This window comes from Salmo salar, unplaced genomic scaffold (assembly GCF_965601325.2).
Source record: "Salmo salar unplaced genomic scaffold, fSalSal1 ptg000386l, whole genome shotgun sequence".
NCBI lineage: Eukaryota > Metazoa > Chordata > Actinopteri > Salmoniformes > Salmonidae > Salmo > Salmo salar.
The window spans coordinates 169,190-178,705 of NW_027675370.1; the positions used below are offsets into that span (position 1 = coordinate 169,190).

Sequence of the window (9,516 nt, forward strand, 5' to 3'; positions counted from 1 at the left end):
CACGTCTAGCTCGTTAGCACGTCTAGCTCGTTAGGACGTCTAGCTCGTTAGCACGTAGGACGCACTGATTGGTGTCACCTCGTTAGTCAGTATGTGTTACACCTGTGCTGGCTTGTCCATCTCGTTAGTGGGAAGGTGTTTCACCTGAGCTGGTCCAGGTTCTATTTAAGAGTGTCTGGCCCAGTGCTCCAGTTGTCTTGATACATGTGGAGAGTCAACACCTTTAGTTGCTCCACCTTTTTGGTTTACTTCCTGTCTTTAAGTTTGGTGTGGGTTTTTCTTTTGTTTTCCTCTTCTTGGGCAGATTTAGTGGGTCTCATGGTGGGTGTCTTTTAGGTCCCAGTTGTTGTTACTAGTCAACTTCCAGTGGACACCCCCATAGTGTCTTTCAGAGCCCCTCCTAAAAAACAAGTTATATTTGGGGTTGGATGTTGCATCCAATTAATATTTTAATCAATGGATTTTCCTTAGAATGCTAATCTGTCTTTCAGTTGTTAATCTTATGTTTGTTGTGGTAAATATTTCTGTTTATTTTCATTGTTTTATTTTTTTTCCTGTGAAGCATCCATGTCTGAAATGTGCTGTATAAATAAAGCTTGATTTGATTTGAACATATTGCAAAACTAATGAACCCAATGACTGACCAATCAACAAACTATTGGTCCACCTTAGTATGAAAAACTGTATCAATCCCACGTTTCCAGCCTGCTGAAGGCGTGGTGGAGTGGTAAACACCACCCCCGGCTCTACCAGGGGCTTGAGGTGGTCTCCCACAGCTCTGCTTATGTCATGTTCTGTGGCCTTGCTGTTCCATTTCTGACTGCCCCTGCAACACAGAAACACATTTAGTCATATTATATAAAACACTCAAAGTAATGGATATGGAGCATCTATGGCCTCAGTTACACCTGGCACCTACATGTGACTTCTGTCATCTGATCACTCCAAGCTGCATTAGGTTCAGATCTACCAGGATGGGCCTTTGACAAAGTCAGGCCACTGAATATGCATCAGCAATGTAAAGAGATGGGGTGAATGAGTGGGGAAAGGTACATTCTACACAAATGACCTTCATAATATCAAAGAACAAATGTGTGTCTGAGGGGAAATTAACTTCATACAGCCAAAAGGGGTGAGAAATTACACCAATATCAGTGAACAATTTGCACTAATGTAAATAAACATGGATGATGGAACATATTCCCTTTTGCTGACGTGATGAACCGCTAAGGGGACATAAATATTTACCATCTAAACCATGTCTGACCTCTCACCTCTCTGGCTGTAGAAGTGGTCTTCCTAACCAGTCCCTCAACAGCTCTCTGACTGAGCTCCACCCTCACTGGGTCTTCAGAGGAGAGGAAGGCTGAGGAGGGATGGAAGGATGAATGGATCAGTCAGTCAATAAAGTGTAGAGCTGCTGTCTAACAAATTCACTATTTTAGTAGTTCATTAAAGTAAATAAGGCTTTATGACTGCTGAATACCAACTATCAATCACTTAGATCATGTATTTTCAGGTAGAGATACATCCTTGGGACGTCCCTAGCCCGTTGAAGTTGACTTTTAAAATGGTTAAGGTAGAGGTTAAGGTTAGGGTTTAGGGTAGGGATGTCCCAAGGATCCCAGATAGCATTGACCATCGTGCATTCTTCTGTCTCTTTTACATAGCAGGTGTAAAATAAACACAGACAAGACAAGTAGGCACGCAGTGCATTATGGTCATTGTAGTTTAAAAATAGCATCTAATTATGTAGGGTGACCATACGTCCTCTTTTTCCCGGACATGTCCTCTTTTTGGACCTAAAAAAATGCGTCCGGCCGGGATTTCTAAATCGCCTAAAATGTCCGGGATTCGGCTTTTGCTTCCTACAGTCGCCATTCATTGTGTGCGTTTTGGGGGTTTTGCATTGCTTTGACCGCTTTCAAGCGCTCGTACTACGACCGAAACAATTGTTAACGCTGTGATAGCACCACATTCTGTCGACATAGCTCAGAAAGCACTAGAAGACATACCTTACTGTCTTGTTTCTACTGATGGGAGCAATCACGGTGCTGTGAAAATATTCCCTCTGCTTATTCAGTATTTTGATTGGAAGAATGGTGGCGTGCAAAGTAAATTAGTCGAAGTTAAAAACACTCCAAATGAGACAGCTGATACGATCGCGCAATACATCAAAGAAACACTGGAAAATAATGGGATTTTTTCCAAATATATTGCATTTACAGTAGGGTGACCATACGTCCTCTTTTTCCCGGACATGTCCTCTTTTTGGAAAACTAAAATTTGGTCACCCTAAATTATGCCAATCTGTATGTGGGGTTGTTAGAGAAGAATGTGATTGTCAGCCCTAACAATCCATTCTAGCACCTCACCAGGCTCTGAAAAAGACTTCATTGATGACGAGTTCCTTCTATTCCAGGGGACAGCAGAGAAACTTCATCGATTCCACTCCTTCATCAATACAAGCAGTAAACATCTGAAATTCACCCTCACCTTTCATGTGCATGAAACAAGTTGTCTGGACATTTTGACTAAGAGGGAGGGGGGTGGTTTTAGCACAGACCTATACAGGAAGCCGATGGACAGGAATTCCCTGTTACGCGGAGACAACTTCCACCCTACACCCCTAATAAAACAATTGTAATACTTGAGTAAAGAAAACATTTAAAATGTAAATTTGTAATTTTAATTTTGTAAATTTAAAACAAAAACAACTGTTTGTACTTATAGGGAACCAGATCATGACTACAGCTCAGTTACTAAGTCTTTAACCACACTGTGTTGTTACACTGGTGAGTAAAAACTCATGCTTCCTACATTTTAACTTTTTGTCTGAAGATAAAATGTACATTTTACTGAACTGCGTCCAGTCAGCAGATGGACTAGATGCCTCTTAGGCCGCCCATTGTGACTCCATCAAGAATTCAGCAGAACAAGTTTGTATGAAGGTCTGGCTATTAAATGGGTACATAGTTCAATAGTAATATCCTCTAAAACGCTCTGGTGACAAACTTTACTGCCCTGTTTCCAGTTGTCCACATGGCTGGAAGAACCTATTCAAGTAAGTAAGTAAATAGATTTAGAAAATGTAAAAAAAAAACGCTGTATTATTAGCTAACTAGCTACAGTGCAGGCTAACTCAAATGAGCTGCTAAATGAGCTAGCTATCTAGCCAACTACACATTCTGTATAGATAGATAGCTAGATAGAATTAAATATCACATTCTGTATAGATAGAATTAAATATCACCAGCTACCTAACTTCATTTTAGCTAGCTATCTTGATGTATTTATCACTGTAAAAAACAAACTCCACATGCATTTGTAGGTAGCTAGCTAACAGCCATGGAGGAGGGTGAAAGGATAGCAGCCCCAACTGTCAGTGAGAGAGGAGGCTATTCTGGATAGGGCAGGTACTTTTGTGTAGTTCCTGTCCCTAGAAGTGAGGACGGAGATAATAGTAACATAATATTCAGTGTGGTGTAATCTGACTATAATGAAGTCTGTTTCTTGTGAGGTTTTCTGTCCTCAGATAAAGAGCTCTATGAAAGCCAGTCTACATATGAAGAGGTCCCAATGAAGAGCAGTGGTTCTCAGTCCTGGGGACTCAGAGGGGCACATTGTTGTTTTTGCCTTCACACTGCACAGCTGATTCAAATGATTCAAACTCATTATCAAGCTTCAAGTGGTATTTATGTATTCATTTGTGATGCCATCCTTGATATGATCCTGTTATTGTCACATGCTACACATGTACATATGTGTGCCCATGCATCTATCAATCCAATGTTATCATGATTTGTTATCAGGGATATTATACTTTAGTAATCCACAATGACCTGGTGATGTAACAGTCTAATAATTACATTGTCTTCCATATTCCTACAGATACCTTGTAACTGGAGATTCCTTCAAAATGATTGCCTACAGTTAACGTGTAGGGCACTGCAAGGTTGGGTGACCAAGGACCAGGAGGGGATCTGCAGCTTGCCGCCGTGTGCCAGAGGAGGAGTCTGCTGCTCTGCAGGATGTTTCAAGGATGGGGTCCAACAACGCAGCAAGAGAGGCAATCCGTGTGCAGGAGATCTTCACCTCCTACTTCTTCAAAGAGGGTGCTGTTCCCTGGCAACACCATAGACGTCACTATGCACAACCAAAAGCTCTTTTAAGAGCCATTCACATTGCAATAAGAGTATTCTTCTATTTACTGAGCTATGTCAACTGCAGTTATTCAATTCACAGTTTCTCTCCCTTTGATTTCTACTTCTCAGGTGAGGGTGCTGTTTAGGTAAGGGTGTGATGTCTGTGCAAAAACAAAACAGGCTATTTTAAATCACCCATATTGAAAAAATGTAGAACAATTAGACACCCTATAACCCACACCTACACACTCATGAATCAATCTGATTGATGGATTGTGTTGTGCAGTAAGCAGGTTCAGGTGTATAACTGTGGCTCCTTCCACCTTCAAAGAATAGGCAAGAGGGCCAACCATGGAGAATAGTAAGACACTTCATTATTTCTATAACTACGCTGTATTGTTTGTCCTTGTTGGTCCGTTCATGTTTTTCAGCATAAAGTACTCTGCAGCCACTTAGTGTGGTGTGGACACCAGGTGAGGCCACACAGAGATTCCTGTTGAACACTGTCGCTTTAACTACCTTATTTTCTCAATAACAGTCTCTCTCCTTCACTTCATCCCTCTCTCCTCTTCTCCCTAAATCCTCTAGGTTATATCAGCTGTGTCGGTGAACCCCTCCTGCATCTGAACTGGCTACATAGAGGGCACAGCATGATCAGAGGTGAGAGGTCACTTGGTCAGGTCAACAGGAAGTATTATTAAAGAGATGCTTTACATTGAAATACAGATAGAGATGCAGTAGTCCCAGAGTTAATGATCCCAGGTCAGTTTATATTATACAGGAAGTATTAATAAAGAGATGCTTTACATTGAAATACAGACAGAGATGCAGTAGTCCCAGAGTTAATGATCCAAGGTCAGTTTATATTATACAGGAAGTATTATTAAAGAGATGCTTTACATTGAAATACAGATAGAGATGCAGTAGTCCCAGAGTTAATGATCCCAGGTCAGTTTATATTATACAGGAAGTATTATTAAAGAGATGCTTTACATTGAAATACAGACAGAGATGCAGTAGTCCCAGAGTTAATGATCCAAGGTCAGTTTTACATTTCACCTCCTGATTGATGACTAACAATGTTAGAATAAAAAATAAAAACACAAGGTTTAAACATGCTCTCTCTCCATCTGTCTCTCGTCTGCAGATATGTTTTGATGTGAGAGGATGCCAACCCCCAGTCCCATCATCACCACCTCACCTGCTTTTAAGAACCTTTGGGTCGACGAGAGACACTATTATGTAATTGTGATGAACTGAGAGAATATTTATGTAGCACTGTGATTCATTAATCATGTGCTGCCTTCCCTGCTCCTATGTGCTTACCTCTTTCCCTTTCTGTCTTTTACACCTCTCTCACCACCTCCTCTTTCTTCCTCTGTTTTTATAATGCACAACAGATGTGCATTGAAGTACAGATTAAACTTGTATTTATAACACTTGGATAATGAGCTTTTCAATAAAGCATTTCACATTCTCTACTGGTTGAAAATGAAGTGTAATGTGATTAAATACTCCACCTATCCTGTGTTTATCAGATCAATGCAGATGAAGGGCATTAGATGTTGAGATGAACCAGTGTTAGAGTATTTACATGATGCATAGGAAGTGTAGTGTTCTGTTTTTTAACATGATATTTCTGTATATATGAATTAACTAGTTAAATCCTGTTTCTTGTCTATTAGTTACAATGTGTAACCATTGATGTCCCAGGACCAAGATTGGTAAACACTGTTGAAGTGTATAATTGTAATACATGCATGCAGACACAGCGTCATTCAAAGACTGGAATTTGATACTCCTGCTATTGGATATGACTGAAAAATAATCTCAAAGACATTCATACCTAAACTGCACCTTTATTTGCCAAGGTAGAGTACATGATCAGTGAATATGTTAAATGTACAGGCTACAATGTGGGGATCTCATGCATGGTAATAACTACATGTATATACGACTTGCATCCTTGGCACAACATGATATTATATTCTACTCAATCCATAGGCTTCATTAATGTCATTCAGGCTGTTTTGAAGTTGATACAACTGGCTATGATAGCTGAGGTTCATAGGTTCTGAACTAATATGTATACCAAACGTTTGGGTCCATACACAGATCGGCTAGATAGCTAGCTACACATCCATAGGCATACAGGTATTTTAATCATCCACTGCACAATAAGCTAGAACATAGCTAGCTACGTTATTTCATCTATCTGCATGGCAAATATCAGCAAGGCAAGCTAACACAATTGTACATTCAATTTTCAGTAAATTCTTCAGCTGGCTAGATTCTACACATTCACTGTTTCACAAAACAACAGCCTGGTTTGCTGGTTGTTTCAGGAGTCCCTAAAACAACCAGAATGACAATTACATACTCATGTCACAACACCCATAATGCTAGTCAGCTAGCTGGCTAATGTTAGCTAGTCAGCTAGCTGGTTATTGTTAGCTAGTCAGCTAGCTGGTTAATGTTAGCTAGTCAGCTAGCTGGCTAATGTTAGCTAGTCAGCTAGCTGGTTAATGTTAGCTAGTCAGCTAGCTGGTTAATGTTAGCTAGTCAGCTAGCTGTTTAATGTTAGCTAGTCCGTTAGCTGGCTAATGTTAGCTATTCAGCTAGCTGGCTAAATCGCGATTTTCGTAAATAAACTTTATGATAAGAAAAAGCATAATCGTTTGTCTCTACATTAACTAACATTTCTGTCAACTGTACATGTTTCTGCATGATTCGTTATGACGTTATAATCCCTTACATTTGCTTCCATCCTAGTATTTCTGTCCGCCATCTTTGATCCAGTTCAGTTCTGTGTAGGGTTACGCCTCTCTCCTAGTATTTCTGTCCTCCATCTTTGATCCAGTTCAGTTCTGTGTAGGGGTATCCCTCTCTCCTAGTATTTCTGTCCGCCATCTTTGATCCAGTTCAGTTCTGTGTAGGGGTACGCCTCTCTCCTAGTATTTCTGTCCGCCATCTTAGATCCAGTTCAGTTCTGTGTAGGGGTACCCCTCTCTCCTAGTATTTCTGTCCTCCATCTTTGATCCAGTTCAGTTCTGTGTAGGGGTATCCCTCTCTCCTAGTATTTCTGTCCGCCATCTTTGATCCAGTTCAGTTCTGTGTAGGGGTACGCCTCTCTCCTAGTATTTCTGTCCGCCATCTTAGATCCAGTTCAGTTCTGTGTAGGGGTACCCCTCTCTCCTAGTATTGCTGAAGAAAGTAATGAATATTTTATGACCAGCGATGTCCCTTATTCCTACCCTTTAACTTTTTGTCTGACAAAATATACATTTTACTCAACTGCGTTACCCACTCCAGTCAGCAGATGGCGGTCTGGGAATTTAACGCGATGCTGTTGGTGTGACGTATAATGTAGTGGACGGAACTCTTCTTTCAACAGCAGCAACAGTTAGTCAGACACCACGGTAGCTTGCTAGACAAAATAGCCGAACCAATAAAGCTCTTTAGACGCGTTAGTGTATATTAGCCACTGTGTTTTAAACCCACTACTGTCGTCTAGTTAGTTATCCGATTTAATTTCATATTTACGGTGTTGTTGTTATTATTCAGCTAGCGGGCTGGTTAAGTTAGCATTAGCCTAGCTAGCTAACATTCCCAACCATGCGGTCACTGATCTACTCTCCTGCTAAAGAAGAGAATATCACAGTAAAACAAGAAGTAGAGGGTGAGGCCGTTACTGTGAAAGAAGAAAAAGACGCGTTCAGAGTGAAAGAGGAGGAGGATGTTACAGTAAAAGAAGAGGAGGATGCAGTTTATGGAGTGAAAGATGAGGAGGAGATGACTGTTACATCGATAAAGGAGGAAACTGGACATCTGGGCCCGGTTTCCCAAACGCATCTTAAGGCGTCCAATGGTTCTAACGGTGAACTTAGCCATAAGATGGTTTTGAGAAACCGTTCCCTGATTAACACTAGTAAGTACTGTCTTAAATACAGAGGCACAAACTCTGCAGTTGTTGAACTGATGTGTGGTGTTAAAGCGGAAATATGCAATAGCTACATCCATATTGTGACTTTTAAATTATTAATTTATAGCCATTGATTGTTGAAGAATATAACACATGCCTCATGAGCTTAGTTCACCAGTTTACCCAATCAGATCCCCAAATAAGCTTTTTTTACTCCAATGTCTAGAAACAATGTAAATCAACACTGTATAGCCTCAACATGGTTAAAACTATCATGTTGATATCATGGATGGTCAGTCCTTGCATCCATAGGTCTGTCTATGAATTTGAAAGTAGTTACATTTCTCCAACCCCCTAATCATCTTATTACCAAAACTGGTGGAATGACAGCTTTGTTATTGTATGAACTGCAGATTGCTGGGTTGTGTGAGTTTTTTCAACAGTAACAAAATGGCTGCCCAGAGGCTTGGTTTGGTAAACAGCTGAGGGATGGGGGAAGGAGGAGTGTAACCACTCAAATTTATTCATCCAGGATGTCATAATGATAGTTTAACCAGGTTTCTAGGATATATAGTATATTCTAGAATTCATCCATGATGTCATAATGATAGTTTAACCAGGTTTCTAGGCTATATAGTATATTCTAGAATTCATCCATGATGTCATAATGATAGTTTAACCAGGTTTCTAGGCTATATAGTATATTCTAGAATTCATCCATGATGTCATAATGATAGTTTAACCAGGTTTCTAGGCTATATAGTATATTCTAGAATTCATCCATGGTGTCATAAAGATAGTTTAACCAGGTTTCTAGGCTATATAGTATATTCTAGAATTCATCCATGATGTCATAATGATAGTTTAACCAGGTTTCTAGGATATATAGTATATTCTAGAATTCATCCATGATGTCATAATGATAGTTTAACCAGGTTTCTAGGATGTATAGTATATTCTAGAATTCATCCAGGATGTCATAATGATAGTTTAACCAGGTTTCTAGGATATATAGTATATTCTAGAATTCATCCATTATGTCATAATGATAGTTTAACCAGGTTTCTAGGCTATATAGTATATTCTAGAATTCATCCATGATGTCATAATGATAGTTTAACCAGGTTTCTAGGCTATATAGTATATTCTAGAATTCATCCATGATGTCATAATGATAGTTTAACCAGGTTTCTAGGATATATAGTATATTCTATAACTGCCAGTGTAGATTTCCTGTGGAGGCAAATTATTAGAGCTGTTAAGTCATTGTATAATATTCAGCCAATTGTTTTTCATGCCATCACATTAAAGGCAAGACATACCTAGATTCAATTACATTCATGAATTGGTTTGAAACCTTTGTTTTAAACCCTTCTAAAAATTGGTGCCTTGCCGGATTTGTAAAAAATGGTTTGTCATGAAACTCTATTTTTTAAATGTATTTAAATG

At 39.6% G+C, this 9,516-nt stretch overlaps 1 long non-coding RNA gene across 1 annotated transcript; it reads left to right on the forward strand.

Annotated features, from left to right (window-relative positions):
* The first annotated feature begins 2,346 nt into the window (after positions 1 to 2,346).
* Positions 2,347 to 5,637, forward strand: LOC145875952 (uncharacterized). Its single transcript, XR_014391374.1, has 3 exons — positions 2,347 to 3,068; positions 3,521 to 4,805; positions 5,293 to 5,637. It is a non-coding gene; the product is annotated as an uncharacterized LOC145875952 (long non-coding RNA).
* The last annotated feature ends 3,879 nt before the right edge of the window (positions 5,638 to 9,516 follow it).